Source organism: Taeniopygia guttata, chromosome 2 (genome assembly GCF_048771995.1).
Source record: "Taeniopygia guttata chromosome 2, bTaeGut7.mat, whole genome shotgun sequence".
Classification (NCBI taxonomy): domain Eukaryota; kingdom Metazoa; phylum Chordata; class Aves; order Passeriformes; family Estrildidae; genus Taeniopygia; species Taeniopygia guttata.
Window position 1 is genome coordinate 101,858,655 of NC_133026.1, and position 21,898 is coordinate 101,880,552.

General features: G+C 39.2%; 1 long non-coding RNA gene across 2 annotated transcripts in view; it reads right to left on the minus strand.

Annotated features, from left to right (window-relative positions):
• Positions 1-7,489: 7,489 nt before the first annotated feature.
• Positions 7,490-21,898, minus strand: part of LOC140682400 (uncharacterized) — a 54,232-nt gene continuing 39,823 nt past the window's right edge. The window contains exons 3-5 of one of the 2 annotated variants that reach the window (XR_012054082.1): positions 17,883-18,074; positions 11,503-11,558; positions 7,490-10,983 (exon numbers count right to left, since the gene is read on the minus strand). This is a non-coding gene — a long non-coding RNA (uncharacterized lncRNA). Of the gene's footprint in view, positions 11,559-17,882; positions 18,075-21,898 lie in introns of both variants that reach the window. The other variant, XR_012054081.1, reaches the window with a different exon arrangement.

A 21,898-nucleotide genomic window follows, 5' to 3' on the forward strand; every position in this document is an offset into this window, starting at 1 on the left:
TACAGATCAATCAGCAGGCAGACGGGAGTCCCTCTGTCTAGAACCTCTCAGAGGAGTGACTGTTCCATCTCTCATCCATCAAAGATGATGAATCTCATCGGTCTTTAGTTCTTTGTGGTGCAAACACAGAGGAACTTGGTCAGGCATATATCTGATGTATCTGTGAAGGTGAAAAACTGAGAAGCAGTCAGAGTATCCACCAAACTACTAATTATGACCACAAACAACCCTGTATGACCTACAGGCTCATCCTAGGTCATTATGAAATTTTAGCACCCAGTCAGGAAGAGTGAATGGATGCCTGGCTTTCTATAGATAGAAACTGCTACTTTGGGTCCCTTTGACTACTGTCTGGCCGGACGTTATGAAATCTAACTTTACAGATTCAGATGTATTTTGCATTTCCTTGGGTCAAGTCTGAATTTAATCTGCAGAGGAGAAATAAAATTAAAAAAAAAAAAAAAAAGCAGAAGCAGGACGATTATTTAGGAAACTGAAAATGCCAAGGGAGCTCTTGGACGCTATGTTTCTCTTCCCCATCTTACTGCATGCAAATAACAGCTTTCCTCACAATTTTTGACAGAAAGTATTTGGAGCACTCATTTTGACTTCCTGATTTGAGTGTGTGCTTGACTCTGTGCAAGTGGCTACAGTTACCAAAAGCGCTGAAACAGAATGCTGTGCCTCAACATGAATATTCAAGTTCTTTCAGGAGGACACTGCTAAGATCATTACAATTGCTAATTATAAAAGTGGTAGCCAAAACTCCCGCTTCCTTCTATTATTCTTACATCCTGCAGATGTCCTGATTTAGCCAGTTAATCATCAGATTCTCTTGGGAATCATCTGGTTGTTCAGTCTTGTGTTTCTTATTTTTAAAAAAAGAAGCACTTTGAATTTTTAGTGTGATGTATCTTATTTTCTCAATATTATGATTAATTACTTACATATTGTATGTGATGTTGCATTTCTTAGATACTGTTCTTGGTATGTCTGTGTGTACTTAAAGGGTCTCTGAGACACATTTTAGTTCCTGGGAAACAGCACATGTTCCTTCAGTCAAAACAGACATTTCATTTTGCCTTCAATCATTATACCACCAGCTCACCCTCAGCCACAGCAGCTCTTTCAACAGCTCTGTCATGCAGCTTCTGTGAGTTTTGTTTACATCTGAAAACATTGCTCCCGTGTGGCAGCACTTGTGAGACCTGTACCAAGCACTGTGTTGTGTTTGTGGACTGCTGTGATGCCCTTCTCTGCAGCAACAGCTTGTGAAATTATGTCTGGGGGAATAGTCAGCAGAGTGAATGGTTGGCCAGAGTCCTCTGGCTCTTCCAGCACTTTTGTGCTACCTGTCAGCTCTAGATATCTGAATGCCTCCTCATCTTTTCACATGCTTTGATTTTCCCACAGCTAATGAGACGGCATGGGGCTGCCACACCATGATCAGCACGGAAAAAAATATGAAGGGACAAAAGGCCACCCATTAGGAAACCAGAACCCAAAGGCCTAGGAATGCAAAACTGCTGTGTTCCACCCACTGTTGCAAGAGGCTATATTTGTAAATCATTTATGCTGTATTATGTTTGCAACGCACTGGTGGTGTGGTATTCACTGCATGGCATAGTCTGACACTGTGGAAACTCATATCCTTTGAAAAGTCCACTAATGGAGAATGGGAATAGAGATAATTACAAGAGTTGGCAGAGCTAAACCATCAGATCACAATAGCAAATTTGGCAACTGAATTGATTGGCAGCATGAGAGACTCTTCTCTACCAGAACAAGTTCTATTTTTGCCCTCCTCTCTTTCCAACTGAGCTCAGCTCCATGGTTGCAACAGAGACCATATATTATTCTCTATGCCTAACTCATCTCTTTTGTGTTGATTTTCTTCTCAGTCAATTTTCTTTTCAGCAAACAGTGCAAAAGTTGTGTTTATTTCTTCTGTGTGGGTCAATGTATCTGAAGATAATTTCTTTCTTTGCTTCTGCACATGCACAACCTCTGTGCTGCATTACCACTGAGGATTCAAGTCCCAAAGTGTGTGCGTAAGGGTGCAAAGCAAAAATCTCATCATGTTCATGTTATTTGCTGATTTTTCTGTCATGCCTAAAACTACTGACAGGTCACCTTCCTGAAGCACTGGAGCTCACTGCTCAGAAGTCAGCCCCAGGGACACACTCCAAGCTCTTCAGAAGTGATAGCCAAAGCCATGGGAAGAGAGGATGCATGAAAATGGAAGAGGAATGCGAAAAGCAAATTAGGTGGGTAAAGTGGGTGATAAAAGGGATAGCAGGGGGAAGGGAAAGAAGTAGCTCTAATGAACCTCGTAAAAAAGATTTCATACAAAGAGAGTACTAGAGAATTAATAGATGCCAGCCAGACTTTTTCTTTTTTTTTTTCCTATGGATGAGTCCAGAAGAAAAATGCAAAAGCGTGTATTTTGAATGGCTGATATTACTCTGGAATCCACAATATCCAGCTGTTGGGACTTTGTTTCCTATGTCTGTGTGAATTTACAATGCCATTGTAGAGAACAGATACTGAAATCTCAAAGCAGTGGGGGTTTCCCCTTGCTGCCATCTTGCACTGCATCTGCTCATCCGCATCAGTGTGAAACTCTGCTTATGGGGTTCAACAGCAGGCAATGTCTACCTTGTGATGGAGAAGATAACTGCACAAAGAACCATCCATATTCTGCCCGAGGCCATCCAGCACACCCATGGTGCAGCCCTCGAGCAGTCTCTCAAGCACCTTTTCTGTGTCTGAACCTTAGGAACAGCCTACTTCTCCCAGACCCATATGGGAACCCCAAGTTGCCATGTCTTCATGGGTGTAGAATGTCTGAAGCACCAGAGTGAGCTGCTGGGCAATGTCTCACATGGAAAGTCCTTCCATCCCCTGTGGCTTTTATTCAGGAGTACTGAGGGCTGGAAACATACAAATGGGCAAGCAATGGGCATTTGTCATGTCATGCGAGCTCCAGTGTGCTGGCCAGTATAACAATAGGTGTTTGAGGTATTCGTAGTTTTTCTGCCAGGTAAAAGAAGCTTGGCAGCCACCTAGTATACATCCTATCCTGCTGGACTCTCACATTGACCATTCTGTGCATTTCTTTTTACATTGCCTTTGTGCAGCAGCTCACGTCTGTGCTCTGCAAAATCAAAACTGTCGGCAGTTTTCTAAATCTTGATTGAATTCATTAACCCAGATTCTTCTCCTGGTTACTTGAGGCAAATCCAGATGTTCTCCTAGGTATACCTGAGGGGAAAACTTTGTTGAAAATGTTTTTGAACCTCTTTCTTTTGCTATAAACAATGCCCTTGGAACAGTTCTAAGCTGCTTTGCAAACTTATTTTTCCCCATTTGAAAGGACTGAATAAACTGAACAACTTGGCGGTGTATTAAAGCTTGTTTGAAACCACACACAAAAGAATTTGTGCAGCTCAAATGCCAGAGAAATGTGTTCACATGTGATTGAACATAATAGCCCAAGATTAGAAAATCTAGAAAGAAGCTAGGGGGGATTAAGAGCATGATCTTGTGAAAACTTTGATAACTTCGGATGAAAGTCAAGGCAATGAGGTAACCAGATGAGACTAGTTTGCCAAATTCTATCACTCTACCACAAAATAAGCAACACAAAAAGAAGATTTTACTCATTTCACTTCCACTCTTATCCTGCATCTAGGCATGAATATAAATTTTTAAAGCCTTGCAGTATTAAAGCTATATATTTGTGTCAGCAAATTGAATACAATCTGTTTGGTAAATATTAGGAGCTCTAAACCCTTGGGCCAAATTCTGAAATGAGATGCACAAATACAGCTCTGATAGTCTTCATATGCATGAAACAACAGAAAGCATAATTTGAGTGAGCCAAATCCATTCTTTTTAGCAATGTAAAATACTGGGAAAATACACTGGGCTAAATTCAGATCTTGGATGCATTTTTATAATTGAGATAATAACACAGCCAGCCATGTTACTGTAATTTTAAAATATGCTAGCAAAAAAGAGCAGAATGTTTGTTGTAGAGTCTAATGGAAACATTCTCCTTCATGATGAGATGCTGAGTCTTTAAATAAAACTTTAGCACCTTTGTTCAAAAAATGAGGTGCCTACCTGTACCAAGAGTTCTGTGCATTTTGACAGAGCAGAACTGCAAAACCATAAGGAATCAAATAGATCCCAAAACCTACTTTTTCTTGTTCGCTCCACCAGAAGTTTGAAGCTGTGAGATCTGCTAGATTTGTGTGCAACTCTATAGTTACTCCTCACTAGTAGGGTTAATGAATGAGTTTAAAATTTTCAACCACTATATCCTGAATAAAAACAAATTTATATATTCCTCCTCTGAAAATGTCTTACAATTAAGTGCCTCCATATAATGGAGCTGGAGCTTGTTGTTCTAGACAACCAACTCTATTCTCATGATATTTTGAAAAACTTATCTCTCTATGACCATACTTTTCTAGTTCTCTAAGTCTCTAGAAAACTATCAGTTCCAGAAAAATAATTAAATACCTCAAGATGAAATTTATAAAGCAAGCCATCTTCTGTACTTGTCCTCTGCCCTACACTCTAACAGAACATTCTGGTTCACAGGTCTTAGGCAACAAAATGAAGCATCAAGTTCTGTTTTACAATGATACTGAACTGGATGATTTGCTCTTTGGCACAGGTTTGAAGACAGGATTACTTAGAATTTTTAAATTTTTCTTATTCAAGGAGAAAGATTTCCTTCTTCATATTGACTCCTTTTGTTGTTTGCAAAACTAACATGTGGATCTAGAATCTGATTTTAAAAACTGTGATCAGGAGTGGTCTGATCTAGGGCTGGGGAATGGGTTAATCTCCTTTTATCTCTGTGATTTATACTGCTTTGTTGCAAGGAAAATAAAGTGTTATTACAATTCAATGTGTGTTACTACTTTCTGAGGAAAGGGCAACTTATTATGAAAAAGGCACAAAACTCAATGTAATTTGAAAATAACACAGCATAACTGATATTTCTTTAGAACAGGCTTATATGGAAGGGAACCGGAGGTTAATTGTGCAAAATAGTATTACTGCACATCCAAATGCCATTTCTAAATGTTATAGTACATTAAAGTACACTGCAGTGAATTAATAGTCCTAGCAGTGATGATAAGCATGAGTGGATTTGAGGAGGTATCCTACAGCTGCTTTCTGTCAAATATAAGTAATACTAAGGAAACAAGGAACTCTGCTTTTGACCAGAGTTAATGAGACATTAGCAGTGAATAAAACAACTTTAAACCAAAACCTCCATATTATATTTTAGCAAAATATTGCCAAACAATTTTTTCAGTAGTGACAGAATGACTTTGCAGAGAAATTTGGCAAGCCTGTATAGTGTTTGGGTTGCTTTCTCATTTAAGGTGTCACTGATAGGATTATCTCATGGTATGTTAATGTCCATCCAGGCCAGCTTGGTGCAGCCTAAAGATCTTTCCACACTTTGACATCACTGTCAAGGGTGCAGATTGGTGTAGTATTCCCACGATGTCTGGACTGATATTCAGCCAAAGTCAAGCCAGTGCCACTTGAAGCTGAACAAATAATTCTTGCCAGTGGTCACATCAAATCAACAGCTTTCAGCTGCCGAGGTGCTGTGGGAAACAGCAAATGGTGACTGAGTGTCTGTCCTGAGAGACCTGTAGCTTTCAGTGTCACCTGGCTCGTTACGGTAGAGGTCACCCTCAAGGGAAGTAACTCAGTGCAGTGAAAGGGTAAGTGGACTTTTCTAACAATTTTTCTAAGGTAGCCGAAGGACTCAGATGCCACTTACCTATTTCTTTTCAGAAAACACATGGTCTGCTTTTAAAAAATCTCCCCTGGAAAGGTGCCAGAAATATATTGGGAATTCTATAATTCCACAACCCTTCCATAGCACTAATGCCCTTTGCTGCTGGAGATCTCAGGGAAGGACAGAGGCAAAGACTCTTAATGGAATGTGTAGTGCTTCAGGATACATGAGATTGTATTTATAAACCAAGTCTACAGAAACACGGATTAGAGGAATGCCAACAAAAGAAGCAGTGTTCCAGGTGGCTACACTGCCTGGTCTCTGTAAGAGAGATGCAATTCTCTCTGCTGCTCAGTACAGGTCAGAGCTCTGCGCATCTGAACAGGGTTAAAGTTTCCAGAGATACTGAATAGAAGCATCACAAAACTATCTAGTACAGGAATAACACATTTTGCTGAAAGAAAAACTTTGAAGATTGGTGTGCAAGTTACCACTGAATGATTGCAGGGAGAAACTTAAATTTCTCTGAGTTTGTCTTGCATCTCTTAAGGAAAATTCTCTCAAGTAATGAGAGACAAAAATTTCCTTGAACTTTCATGTATGTACTGATGTATTATTGCCTTAAGCAAAAAGGCACGGCATAAATAACTGCATTACTATGCAATGCACACTCCAGAGCGCTGTAATCACAGATACAATTGTAACAACAGGTCTATGTTGTCCCGTTAAATAGAGATCTGTAATTCAGACCATGCAGAATTGAGTGTGGTTTGTATCTCTCAGGATCATAAATCTAAGGTGGGAGTTTTACATTGCAACTTCCTTCACTATGGTGATTGCCATCAACTGCAAGGATAAGCTCCTACATCAATTCAGTGCTAATAGGACTCCCTGGGTATCATCACCCAAGTGTCTCTGGCCAATTAAAGTTTTTCACTTAGTCAAACCAGAATGAATATTCTTTAATACCAATTAACACAATCTGTTCATCATTATGGTATTTTTACAATTGTACAATTGCATTTGCACAATTGGAATACATATGGTACAGAGAAAACCCCATAGCCTGAACGAAACATCACCTTGTTCTTGAAATAGTGTCCTGATATTTTTACATGTGATGTTCTATCAGAGAATGAAAGAAAGCTCCAGGATAGTTGTTCAATTAAATTTCTTGTTTTCATTTCAGAAAGACTTCAGCCATATATTTTAGGTAGTTCTGCTGTGCTATATTATTTGGAGCAAAATATATTATTAGGGTTATTTAAAGAAATTATCTCTTCCCTTTAAGCTGGTGGTACTGTGAGGGTTTGGGGGTATTTTTTCAATCCCCACAATATGACTTCACCCAAACAAGATATTAATTACAGTGCAAAGGAGAAGAAACAGATTTATGGTTGATGACAGTGAAGGCAATAATCCCAACAAATAGAGGACAGAGCCTAATAAAAAACAGTTATGATTTTTGCCTTGTCCCTGACTATGTAATTTCCTTGTTCTATCTGTGGGAGGACACACATTGCCTGAGCTGCTCCTGAGGCTCTCCAAAGTCATCTTTCACTCTTACATTTCAGCAGCAAGCACTTAGAGCAAACTTTCATTCTGTATAACAGCTATGTATTACCTAAGAAACATCAGCTGCAAGATTGTTCAGTGTGATTCTTGGAACATAAAAATGATTGTTTTTCATCAAAATGTTCTGGTCCAATTTAACCCACTGAAACCAGCAAATAGTGAGAGTCTGAAATAAATAATTTTCAGATGACAGGAGAAAAGTACTTGGTATTAGGAATTGGAGGATATTTGTTCTTGCTCTGCCACTTGCTGCCTACAGGACTTTGGTCAAACTGCTTTCTTTCTCATGTTTTCCTTCCCTGTTCTCACTACTTCAATTACAAGGTTTCTGTTTGAGTTTGCACAGACGGTAGCACACTGCAATTCCATTCAACAGAGGGTACATTTACAAAAGCAGGCAGGCTTCCTCTATCATTAAGTTTACCAGTCCTGTGTTGTCGTGGGGTTTACTGGGGTTTTTTAAGGATGAACATCAGCTGCTGAAACTATATATTTTTGTTTTTGGTAAAACGAATTTTCTGGGTTTTGAGACTGCTGTGGGTGCAGAAAGAGGCATGTGGACAGGGATGCTCACAGCCCCTGTGCAAGCAGCTGGGAACATCTGATGGCAGGAGATGGAGCTTATTCCTCCTCAAGATAGTTCCTTGCCCTGGACACTCTTCACCACAGCCAACAGGGAATTCCTTCTCCTGACTTCAAGAAAACATTGCTTTCTTGGCTTAGACATAATTCAGACACAAATTTGGTAGAAGAATTACAGGGAGAGTAGAAAAGAGCGAAAACGTAAAGTCTCCCTCACGCTCAGATTGCACTGGGATTTGTAGCCAGACAGGTTTTTAGCCTGCTGCAGTCATTACCACATTTTGAGACCTCCGGTAATTTTCATCCATCATTGGATTGATTGAGACAGGGTGAATTTTTCTGGCTTTTCAAGGAACCTGGCTGGGTCACACAAAATGGTAAGTTCAGGCCGGCCCATTTCAGCAGGCGACAGAAAGCCACTTTAGACACTTATCTCATGGCAATCTCATACTTTGCCTGATAAAGTCAAATCAGATCAGAGCACAGCAGAAAGCAGAGTTCCTACTAGATCAGTAGAAGGGGAAAAAAAAAATCTACTTTTTCTAGGCCTTTAGTCTCTGCATAATCAGAGATTAGGCTGGGGAGTAGTGATGGAAAGGACTGAGGGAGGAGAACTCTGCAGGGCAGAGAGCTGGCACAGAGCAGGGTGGCAGGGAAGCAGGAAAGAGCCTTCCAGCAGGTGAAAACAATTAGAGAAGAGACTGTGACCTATCCTGCACAAGTTATTAACACTTATTCCCAGATGGCTTTTATTAATAAAATTGTGGCCTAATTATGCCACAAAATTTGAATTTTGTTTTACTCTCCATGCTTCTGGGACAGGAAGCAAAATATATTCAGGAGAAATGAGAAGATGGTCCTGGAGACAAAAATTCCTGGCAGTTTTAAGTTTGTTTTTTTTTTTTTAAAGATATATTATCCAATTCACTAGTGACTTTGCTCATGGGAAAGCAGACAAAATTGAAAAAACATGGAGACAGAGACTAGAAAAAGAGAAGAAACAGAATTAAAGAAAGAACAGAAATGAAGGACACAGTGCAGCTTCCTAAATTGTAAGGGGAAAATGTTATTGTCAAATACCGTGCATAACATGTATGAACAATAAATACTGTCTAAATCCTGTACAGAAGCATGAAGGGTATAGAAATGTCTGCCAGTATAGCCCTTCCTAAAAGCTCCATCCATCCAGGGCAAAATTGTGCAAGCAGCCTCACAAAAGCCTGCTCTAGAGAGGCCAGTTTTCTCCCCTCCTCTCCTCTGGTGTTACTAGAACAAGAAAACCTGGGAAAAAAGTGGCTTTTTTTGTTCTCAGCAGTGCAGTACAAGCCTTAATTTATGAAGTCTCATTCTGAGTAGTCCTACTGTAACCTCAATGTACCTGCCAAAAGTTGAGAAAGTTTTAAAACACTGCAGGCTGAAGACATCATCTTGTTTTTTCATTCTATTTATTTTTAGTTTTCAGGTTGCTTTTAAAAAGCCTTGTGTTACTATGGTTATAACTGTGATGGTCAGAGGACATGGGTGAGCTAAAATTTGCAAGTCTTTACTGGTAAAACTAACACAATGGGAAAAAGGAGAAAGTCTTTCTGGTGTACAGCCTCTCCCTATGTACTTTTTCTGACCGTAGGGATTAGTCTAATAAAAGATTCTACTCCCACTCACAAACCTATCTCCCTGGCATAAGGATTGTAATTCATTTACAGCTCTAAGGGCCTTATATTACTATTTATTTTAATGTTGGAACAATCCTGAATGATGTGCCTCTGTATTTGATAGTCTGAATTTGAAGCACTAAAAGCAATTTGTGACATAACTCACTCAGGCTTTTTTTTTTTTTTTCCTATTTTTGGTCCCAAATGCATAGCTTAACTCACATAATCAGAAAGTGGATTGATAGAACCTATTGCACCTTTAGTGCTTGAAGATGCATTAGCAATTTAGGAAAAGGTATTAGATAAAAACACTAGAAATTTTAGAAAATGTTAATCTCTTCCTTACTGAAATATACTTGCCTTGCCTGAGGCATCTTTGCTAGAGAAAAAAAAAATGGAAAAAAACAAGCTGCATTAAGATTTAACTGCAGGATTGAATTTAATTTTGTTTTATCACATTTGTACACAGGAAATGCATAAGAATAACTAGTTCTTCCTGCAAAAGGTATCATCAGAAATTTTTCTGACATGTTTGTAATTGTTTATGCAAAGAATATGATGGAGAATGCTGTGTCTCAGCAGTTGTAAGCAGTGCTAAAATCTAGTATAAAATAAACTTTTGCTACTTAAACTATTTGAGAAGACCAACCTGAAGCATATTCACTGCTGTTTGTGCAAGAACAGCTCCTCTGTGAACATGAAAGAAGAATTTTGCTCATCTGTAGTACATAGTTATAAATTATTTAAATTTGGGCTGAAACCATGTCCCAGTTTGGTTTTATGAGAGTATTAAGCATGTTTTTTGATACTGGATAAGTAATAAAAAGTAATTAATACCAACAATACTAAGGACATAGCAATACTTCATAAGTACCTACTGCTACACTAGATGGTACCTCGGCAGACATGGATAATTGAGAGAGAGACTTTACAGATGCGGCTGTCACTTTCTTGTATCAGCTTACCTTCTAAACCTGCCTGGAAAAGAAAGGGAATAAACTGCTGTTTAACATGCATGCAAGAAAATTTGTTCTGCTCCTTATGGCCATGTAAGATTGAAGGATTTCTTTTGGGTTTATTATTAGCATAATCAGAAACATTGCACTCAATCATTTTGTGATAATAATTCTTCTTGTTACAGGGGGAAATCAACAGAAGGATAAATCCTTTGTTTGCTTCTACGGGGACAAAACCAAAATAATCATGTTCATAACAGATTTACTCTGGAGTTTACATCAGGGTAAATGAAATCAGAAAACATTGCAAACATATGTATTATGGACAGTAATGGGTGCCAAGTGTAGAAAATGCAGCATTACCACTTGAACTCAGTTTTACCTTTCACAGTATTACTGGGCTGCTTTTTTGCTCATGTCAGCTGATTAGAAGGCTAACATCCTGTAGGAAAAAAAGAACCAACAAAGTGAATTTTATATAACTGATTTCTTTAAAACCTTGGATTTCCAGATTTCATGCTCCATCCAGTGTGACTTCTTATGAGATCCAAAATCCAGTACCTTTTAAATTGACAATATTATAGCTGAAGCGAAAGTTAAATAGAGCTCCTAGGACTGGATTAGCATTTTTTCTGGCAAAGAGGTAAAATTATATTAACAGATTTTTCCCAAGGACTCTGATACGTGTTCTTAGGGAGCAGGCAGTCTGAGAAGCAGTCAGAACCTCCAGAGAAGTGGTTCGTCACCACCTGGGTGGTGCTAAATGTACCAGCTTGTTTAAATAGCAAATGATTTTAAATATGAAAGGAGACTTCCTTCAAGAATTGTTATATTGAGCATCACAAAATTGCTGTGGTTTTCCTTTTTCCTCCCAGAGAGCTAACCTCCATCTGTTTCTGAAAGAGCTTAGCATTCATGAAGTAAGAAATTATATTTCAGAGCATAGCTCTTTATCACTCACCAGTTAATGGGGCTAAGAAAAGATTTGAGTAGATTCTTCTGACTTCAGTGCAAGCTCTGAGGAAACAAAAGGAATTGCCTGGAGATGTTGTGAAGGCATAGCTATTTGATTACAACTTAACCCCTTGCAATCAGAAAGAGACAAAAGGACAAACAACAGTTAGGTCATTACAGAAAATGCTGGTATTTGGCTGGTCATATTTCAACTGAGTTCTGAACTCTGAAACGCTGTTAGGCAAGCAGTACTCTGGAAGGAACATAGAGGAAGCACTGAAAAGTGCAAGAGACCAATAGCAAAGGAGAACACATTTTAGAGGACATACAGTTTTCAGTTCCCTCCTCTGGAAGCTGGACAGTAAAAGGAAGCAGCAGTGATTGTTTGATATGTCCTTGACCAAGATATTTCAAGGACTTGGAATTTCTCTCCAGGTGTGTCTGAAAGCACTGGAGAATTTACCTTTGTGTTAATACCCAACTCTTTCTTCTGCCTTTTATTGATTGTTGTTACAATGTTGATGGTTAGCTACTGAATATTCGTGGCTTATGGGGGGCAATGCCCACCTTCTCTGTTGCCTGACAGTCTCTGAGCAAACTGCTGCTTAGCAAAACTCTCCTCTGTTCTGCTAGAGGTTGTTAGCAAACACATTCCCTCAGTTTCCTTCGTGTTCCATGTCTCAGTGAACACAACTGAAGGAAAGCCACACAGTGGATAATTATTCAGTACATCTTGCTTATCCAACCCCCCATGTGATTGTTTTATGTGTTGGTTGGCTGGTTGGTTGGTTGGTTGGTTGGTTGGTTGGTTGGTTGGTCTGAATCTTGAATATGCCATAGAACTGTTATTTTAAGAATAGGTTAACTTCTTCAAAATATATTTTGATTAGGGCAAAGAAATGTCTCTTTTCAATAGCGTAGTTCAGTAACAGAAATATTTGCTCCCTCCCACTCCCAAAATCAAGCTTCAGGCATAAAAAAAACCCATGAAGAGATCAAAAAGTTAAAAGCAGATGAAAACCTGTATCTGGTAATAGACAATTTTGAATGTAGCTGTCACTGCTGGTAATATGTGAATCCTTTTGTAAACACTTCCACACCTCTCCAGAATGTACATAAATGAATACCACATATAGCAAATAATCACATATGTTGCAACCATGACAGTTTTATTCGTGCTAATAATGCTATTTTATACACTCACAAAACATATGGCAAGTTCATGCTTTTAAATTGGGTAAATCCCTCTTGTTTGACAGTGCTGTACTTGCCCTGAATCTCCAGAAGAATTTATTGAAGTTTGGGTCTCTCACCTTCAGGGCAATCACTTACAAGTGCCCTGGAGGGGCTGGGAACTCGGCAACAGATCAGCATTTCTAGGGGCAGCTCTTCCAAGGTAACTCACTTCTGAGAAGTCCAAGCCTAGCACACACACAGCACTGCCAGCAGCAAAACCACAGCTGTGGCACTTTTCAGCTGAAGCAGGGAGAAAGGATGCATTTAAGGAGACACAATACATTTCTCTGGTTGACTTGGCATAACCTGATGCGATTTTCCTTTCAATTTGCTACAGTCCCACGTGTAAGTCAAATGGAGCAGTAACACATGTATCTACAGCATCTGTAACAGCAAACTTGCTTGGACACCGCTGGTTTGTTGGAGGGGGGAGGGAGGTTCTTCCTTCGTTTGGGGTGTGTTTTTTAATGTGCAGCTTTTGCTGTGAGTTCAGAATAAGTGGCATCATTTATTTAACTTTTAATTGGGAATATTTTGACCTGATGATGTCCTTATGGTTTGGCTGAAACGTGTTCCTGGAACAGCAGGAATGTTTTCCTAGTTCTTAGTAAACTGAGAGCAAATAGAAGAGAAGGTGGGATTTTGGAGGTATAAAAACTTGTTGCTGCATGCCATCCTTTTACTGCTGGCATTTCTGATGTCCCTAAACCCTCTGTCTGCACTGCCCACACCCCGTTTGAAGGCACACTGGAAAGTCTCATCTTTCAGTCTAAAATAACATCAGTCTTTTCCATTGCAAAAGTGATCAGGAAGATAAAACCATTATAAAAATCAGTTCACTGGGGTTAAGTGAGTGTCACTCAGCTTTCAAATACCACATTGTGAGGTCCCCATAAATGAAGGGAGAGAAGGAAGTTTGTTCTCTCAGTGTTGCAAAACCCACATTCCTGCACTAGGAATAGGGAGGAATCCATGTCTGCAGGAAAGAGGCAGCTGCTGAGGAGCTTTAAGGTGGTTAAAGTCAGCAAACAGAACTCCAGAACAGTTATTAGAAATGCTTGCCTAGAAATCTTGGTGACTTAACCAATTTAGCAAAGATCTTGAACCTGGTTCTGGACACAAGCAAACAAAAACCCCTTAATTCACTTATGTACACAGAGTGGAAAAAAAAGGGGAAATAAAGCCTTGCATACTGACCTGGTACACTCAGTACGATTAGTGCAGAAATCAAGCAGCCTACACTGAGTAATTCTATTGTTTTGGGAGCTGCAGAAATGGCTGAGAGTAGAATCATCCTCCTCCTCAGCCATCCAGAGTGTTCAGCAAAGGAGCATTGTTGCTAATGGTATTTGATTTCTAATACCTTTTAACTTAGTAAGAATGGGGACAACCTCTAGAGACGGCAGTAAAAGTTTCTGAAATGTGGGTGATAAAGATGCTGAAGTCTGTATATACAAATGGTTTTGAATGAGAGGGACTGCAAACAGGAACAATATCAGCTGAGCTTACTTTTGGAGTTCGTCAATTATACTTTGTGAGGAAGAAGAAAGAAGAAAGCTTATTTTATGCAAAATCAGAAGAAAGATTTAGGCATTTGATTTTTTTAAAGTAAACCTTATTATTATTATTATATAGTTAAAAGCTGAAAATGATAGCTTCTAAGAAACTTTTTTCCCTCCTAACCAACAAAAAACTGAACAAAATTGACTACATTTAAAATCCCTCTGTATCAAAAGCTGAAAGCTTTGAATAGACGAATAAGAATAAATAAAAAGTAGTTTTGCACTAAAGAATAAAAGAATAATTTTTGCAATTCAGCATATTTAAAGACAGTTACAAGAAACAGAAAATACAGGGGGAGAGAATGAGAGAAGTGTGAGCACTCTTGCACATGTGTGTATGGGTATATGCATGTATGTGTACCTGCAGAACGAATTAGGAATACATAAGAGTGAAATATACAACTGACCTTACTGCTGCAGTCTCAATAGATGAGGCAGTTAGACAGGAGTTGTCAGATTTTAGCTGCCTTTTTTTCCACAAATACCTCATCTTCCATTATTGTCAGGAGGGAACTTTTGTGCTTATTTTCTTGGAAAATACCAAAATGCACACGAGCCATATGTTGGTTTAAGGCATATTCAAAATTTAGTAGCATTAGCACTGTTACTGTTACCACTATCTATCTGATAAACAGGTATTCTGGTTGAATGCAATGCAGAAGTAAGTTCGCTTATAGATCATAAAGATTTTATAAATCATAAAAATGGTGGAAACACTTCCATGGATTTCCTGCTAGAAGTGTAGCAATAAAACAACAACCATCATTGCCAAATCAAAGAAAAAAGAGCCTAAAGAAATTGATACTTTGCTATATTTTGTTGGCTGTAAGGGAGTCTAACTGAAATGAGCTGGTGGTAGTGGAGGTTGACAACATTTAACATGCTCTGAATGATATTCATCACCATCCTGACTGATTAACACCACAAGGAAGCTCATATCTAGAGCTAAATTGGGGGAGGCAGCAATGCAGTGAAGGTCATGGCTGACACTCTCATGCAAGGCTCCGCAAGCAGGAGAAATTATTTTCCAGGAGAGTTGTAAAGTTTAACAGCAGATGCAAAGTCCTTCCCTGAGATGGAGTAACCCTGAGCTGTAACACAGACTTGGGACTGGCAAAAAGGCAGCTCTGCAGAAAATTACTTGAGGCCTTTGGAGATGGCAAATTGCACAGGAGTCAGCAATGCACCCTTGCAGCAGTGCAGGTGAACTGGGCTAAAGCTGTTGGGCAGCTTTAGCCCAGGTGTAGCCAGCGAGTGGCTGGCTAAGAAAAAGAATTATTCCCACAGTACTGGAGGGGCTTCACAGGAAATACTGCACTCATTGCTGGGACACCCAGTTCAAGAGAGACAGGGACAAGCTGGACCAGGTACAGTGGAGGACCATCAAGTTGCTTGGCAGCTGGGGGACATGACATGTATGGAAAGGGAGCTGGGGGTTGAAAGAGAGGAAGCAGAGTGCTAACTACCTTCCACTGCCTAGGCAGGGTAGTTATAGAGAGGAGAAGCCAAACCCGACTCAGAGGAACAAGGAGAAATAGAATAACAAGTCTGCACCCAGGGAAATCTGGACTAGATATTAGAAACACTTTTCTGTGAAGAAAAACTGCTTAAGTCTTGAAGCCAAGAAAGTTTCTGGAAACTCCATCACTGGGGATTTAAAAGTTTGACAGGTAAAGGCCCTGAGCAACCCTAATCGGACTTTGAAATCGCTCCTGCTTTGTAGCAAGAATTTGGACTGGTTGACCTTCAAAAATCCCTTCTGATACAACCTTCCTATGATACTAGTCTTCTTTGAAATGATTTATTCACATGGGTATTTTAACTGACCAGAAAGAAAGAAAAGCAAAAGTATACAAATCCTATAAAACTGAGCAGAACTAATTAGAATTAGAAAACAGTTTCTATAAGCCTGTTCTAAACTCCCGATTCATATCCATATAGCTAGTTTAGCCAATGCAAGAACTACAAAGACTAGTAGATTATGATTCACACACAGGAAGGAAGTTTAATGTAATAGTATAGCACCAGGGGCAGGAGACATATTTTCTGCCCTGTCACTTTCTGGAGGTTGATTAAACACAATGTCTGAGTGCAAGTTTGCATCCTGGCAGTTTGGCTTGGGGCATGAAAAATTCAGCCCTAATTCCACTTTGAAATACGGTGATCCTGTAGGCTCTCAGTAGAATTAGCACGTGGATCTGGGATATGAGAAGAGACTCACCTATGCCAAGAGACAGAGCAGAGTTATGCAAGCAGAGCTCTGCCTTAGGTCTACTGCTCTTGAGACAGGAGAAGTGGATGAAGAGCACTTGTATTTCTCTCCTCACAGGAAGGAAGCAGTCTAGCACCAGCTGAAAGTGGGTATGGACAGACTTTTTTTCAGAAAGAGCTGGGCAAGGCAGAGGACACTTACTGTCTCTTTATACATTAGTACCAGTTAGCGAGCTCTTCATGGAAGCAAATGTTTGCTCAAAAGCTATTCACCCTATCCCACCCCTAAGCCTGAAGAGTGTCTAATATCTTAGGACATTTGTTGATTGTCAGTTTGCAGCTATGTGAGGGTATGAGAAAGTGAAAGGGAGGCATTTCTAGCTCTGCTGTGAGAGTTCTTCAACTGAATAAAATTCTTTATTTTTATTTTAAGAGGAAGAGGCTTGGTCACTTCTCAGAGGCTTATGTTTCACAATTACACATACACTGTTCTAATAAAGGTTGGCTCTGTGGCCCTACCTTACATTTTTTGACTAGGTAACTACTCTACTCAAAGACATGCAAGCCAGAGAGCATTAGAGATGTGTTTCACCTGTAAGAGGGATGTTCACAGAAACCAGCAACCCCAAGCTCAAGTATACAGGGAGCATTTGCAGATCCAGCAACCTCATCCTTACATGATGCCATGGCTACTGTGGGCCATGAGGACCAGGAGGAGGAGGACGTTAATTTCACCAGTACTGCCAAACCTTTTCTTCATGGTTGCTTCTTCAGTGCAGGGCACAAGGGAATGTGCAGCACTGATTGAACATGTAAGTAATGACTATGATACTGAAGAGAGGTGGGAGTAATAGTTCCCGTGTAAGGACATGCTAGAGTGTTGTTGCTGGTAAACCTTTGCCTGTGGTAATAGTATTGATGAGTAGTTTAGTGTTCTGTAGCTGTCTTCTATTTTGACAGTGGCAGCATAAACAAGAATTAGTTCCTTCTCAGGAAATGTTAGTTTTATCTGTGGAAGTCTATACATACCTATCTCCACTGTGGTTTTGTTTTTTTTTTTGTTGACTAAATTATAGTCTCTTTCCGCTTTATCTATTAGACAGCATATTCACTTATGTAGCAAACTAAACAGAGAAATATTGTCCCTGTTACCAGACACTTGATCTATTAATGCCTTATGACCTCAATAATAAATTACTTCAGGTTTGTGGTAACAAATATCTGCTTGGGCTGACTACATAAATAATAATAATACTGATTTGTCCCTTTGCAAAGGACTTGTGCAGCATTGCCAAATATATTGCATGCTTGTAAAAAACTCAGAAGTATTTACTGATTGATGAAAGGTCAGAATCTAAAGTGTTAACAATAAACTTACCTGAAATGAGTTTCTTTTTTTTCCAAGAAACATGGTCCATGATGATTGCTTGAGAGGAGTGAAATCCATGCAGCCTTAAATTTCCATTTACATGAAAGTAGGTCCTTACTTCCAGACTTCTATCAAATCAGCTTATGTTCTTCAAAACATGATGTACCACATCTTTTCTTTCACAGAGGTGAAGCCCTGAGCCTATCAAATGAGGCAGAATGTGAGTTAAGATAAGCAAGGATGTATTTTTAAAACTCACTTCACCAATGAGCTTCAAGCTGTAACTTGCCCCAGTTACTCTGACAACTTCAATCAACCTGGAAGTTCATTATTACTTTTCAATTTATAAAGCCTGCATTCATATTATAAAGCAGAAGATAATCCTTATGAGTTAAGATAAATCCATAGGCAGTGCTCATTTTAGTTCTAATTAGAATCTGCACATTTGTTATGGAAAATGCAAGTTGTATGACTTTATCTTTCATATTAACAACACTGACCATATTATTTCTGTATTATAAGTTTGCCTTTCACATATATAGCAATATAAAAAAGATTATTAACTTAAATCCTGTATTACAAACACTGATCCATACAGTGAAGCAATTACATTATGGCAGTTTAATATATAGAGGCATAGAGCTCTTTCTACCACAGTCAATAGCAATTTAGCCATTAACTTAAATGAAAGCAAGATTAGGTCTAAAAGAGGTAAAATGCATTTTTTATAGCTACAGTTAATGACAATGTCAAAAGTAAAAATAATGAGTCAAATAATTCATTGTGTACAACTGCCACTACTATCTAAAAAAAACCCCATTCAAACCAAACCTCTTATCATTAATGGCATTTATATCATCAATCAGAACATTTATAACATCTGGAGAAGGTAATAATTGCTTCAGCTTGGTTCTAAACTTTATCTTGGATTTAAGTCCAAGTAGTAATTATCAGGGGCTCACATTCATCAGATCCTCAGAGACATCAAAACTCTGCAAGGTGCTGGGACATGTTCCTGCCAACTCCCCACACTGAGGAGCTTGATGCAGTCAGAAGATGGTCTCTGAAAGCACCAGCTGCCATTAGCTGGAGCTGACTGCCTTCACAACCTGGAGTACTCACTAGTTCTCATTACAAGAGGTAATTCTTCTCAATTTACACACACACACACGCACATACACATAAGTGTGTGTGTGTATATATATATATATATGTGTATACACACACGGTATATGGGCATCCTGTTGATGGCAAGTTGTGCCCTGGCAGCCAGGAAGACTAGCCCTGTCCTGGAGGCACCAGGCACAGCATGGACAAGGGCAAGGGAGGGGATTGTCCTGCTCTGCTCTGAGCTGGGGCAGCCTCACCTCCCATGCTGTGTGCAGGTTTGGGAGCTACAATGTAAAAAAGGTAAAAAACTATTAGAAAGCACCCAAAGGAAAGCAACGAGGACAGTGAAGGCCTTGAGTGGAAGCTGTGTGAGGAGTGGCTGAGGTTGCTTGGTCTGTTCAGTCTGGAGAAGAGGGGAGACCTCATTGCATTCCCCCTTGTGAGGGGAAGAGGAAGGGCAGGCACTGATCTCTGCTCTGTGGTGACAGTGACAGGACCAGAAAGAATGGCACAAAGCTGAGTCAGGGGAGGTTTAGACTGAATACTAGGAACAGGAAAACCACCAAAAGGGTGGTTGTGTGTTGGAACAGCCCCCCCAGGGAAGTGGCCACAGCACCAGCCTGATAGGGTTCAAGAAGGGCTTAGATAATCCACTGGGCACAGATGTGATTCTTGGGCCTGTCCTGTGCAGAGCAGAGAGGTGGATTTCAATGATCCCTGTGGGAGCCTTCCAAGCCAGGATATTTATGATTCTATGATATATTACAGGCTGAAAGCTCTCGCCTTGAGACCAGAAACTGAGGCTCAATTCTCTTCTCTGTTGTGACCCTGATAAAGGAATGACTGGCCTAGCCCATAAACTAGCCAGGGGTGGCAGGTCCTTCTCCAAATGCTCTTGAAGCAATTCTATCACGCACACACAAAAAAAAAGAAGAGGTGAGAAGTGAGCACAAAAGATCCTACCTGTACAGGCCAAAGACCTACATGGTCAACTATAACTCAGGTGAAGGAAGTTTTTTCTAATGACTCTCACAGATGTGTGAAACTCTTTTCAAGAAGAAATGTCTTTACCAACGAGTGCTAAGTCTTTCCAGCTTTGCTTCTTCTTAGCTATTCCAGGCAATCAGCTTAAATTGAGTATGTAGCAGCATTTTCTGCGATATGAAAATTTAGAATATTGATTTTCACTGGCTATGGCAGAGAAATGAAGCTGTGTTTCTCATAGCTGGCACTCTGACTTCTGCACATCACTTCTAACCACATCAGGGTTCTTTACAATTTGAATACAGGTTTCTGTATTCAAATAGAGGCTCCACCTCTACATGAGGTAAACCTGTGCAACTTTGCGCTTAAATTACTTGTAAAATCTGTTAGCTTCCTAGAATGACAGCTGTAAGTCTAAAACAAAGGCTGGGAACTACTAGGAAACATACACAAGACTTGGCAGAATTTAGAGTTAAATGCTGGCTTCCAGCTCTGAGCAGAATCCCAGAGGCTATTAGGCATTTTGTATTTTTTGCAAAACATTGCTTGTCTTTGCCGTGCAGGAGATGAGGCAGCCAATATGAATAAAATATGGCAAAATCCATTCTGCCCAAGAGGAATGAAAATGTCAGTGTTTTCTGCCCCAAGGAAAAGTTTGAGCTTAAATAAGAACCAAACCTACCTCTTCATGTATTTGAAACCAAATATTAGCAAGAGGTTTTTTATGCTTAAAAATACCTCTTTTCTTCCTTTCTTATGGACATTTCTGAAGAAACGAGTGGGTGGTGATGTTATCAAAGAATGTCATGTTATTTCTACTTAACTATATAAAGAAATCAAATAGCCTTCTTCAAATAGATATATGACATTAATAAGAAAGTATTATTTTATTGATAGAACTGACTATTGGCAAGGGGAAAAAATATTCTTGGAGCTTGTCAGGACCCAGATTTTCCAAAATGTTACAGAGGACCATTATCACTCAGCTGTCTAAAACAATCCTCAATCAAGTGATTTAATAGAAACAAAAGTGATTTAATAGAAACAATATCAATATAATAAAATATTGCAAAAAATGTGTCATAGTTTGAAAAACTATTAATGGGATTTTATTTTATAACTTTCCATAATTTGTCTTAATCTTACAAATGGGGACCATTCTCTAATGATAAAGTTCTAGCCAATTGACATGATCTCTTAATTATTTTTGTAAAATATTAATTGCAGAATTTGTTAAAGTAAGAAGTTATTGTTTAATTTCCATGATGGATGTGCTCATTTCATGAGTATTAGATTAGTGGAGAGTATACAATTTGTATTAACATGCATATGTCATTAAAGAATACATTGTTTTCCAGCTGTCTTCAAACAAAAGCAAGTCTATGAGATACTGATTTGCTTTTTCAACATCTACTCATGAGGATAGTTCCAGTTAATATTCATGTGAGTAAGGATTACATAATTCAATCTAAAGATTTTGCATTTATTTTCTTTTGTTTTGTCTGATTTTTCTTCCATGTTCATTCTCTTAGAAAACACACACACATTTTTTTTCTTGAGATTGCTTTCACAGTAAGATTAATTTTTATGCTAAATGCAGCCAGACACAGACTGAAATGGCAACATTTCTTGCCTAAGAGGATGAATATTTCTGTGCTGTGAGGAAAATTCCTAAATTTAGAAGGGAGAAATGAAATATAGGTCTTCACTCTCTAAACCCCTTAATGTCAATTAACTCCTGTAACAAAGAAAAGGACCAAACATTTACAGGGTGTCAAAAGGGCAGCACAGACTTTTAGAATTTCATGCCAAATTAGTAGTTCCTATGCTTTGCATGGTCCTAGCAGCCAGGAGGCTCCTGGCACCTGCAGTCATGGGTGTTCCCGTTTCAGCCAGTCCACTGCTCCCATGTGCAGCGCCAAGTGTTTTCA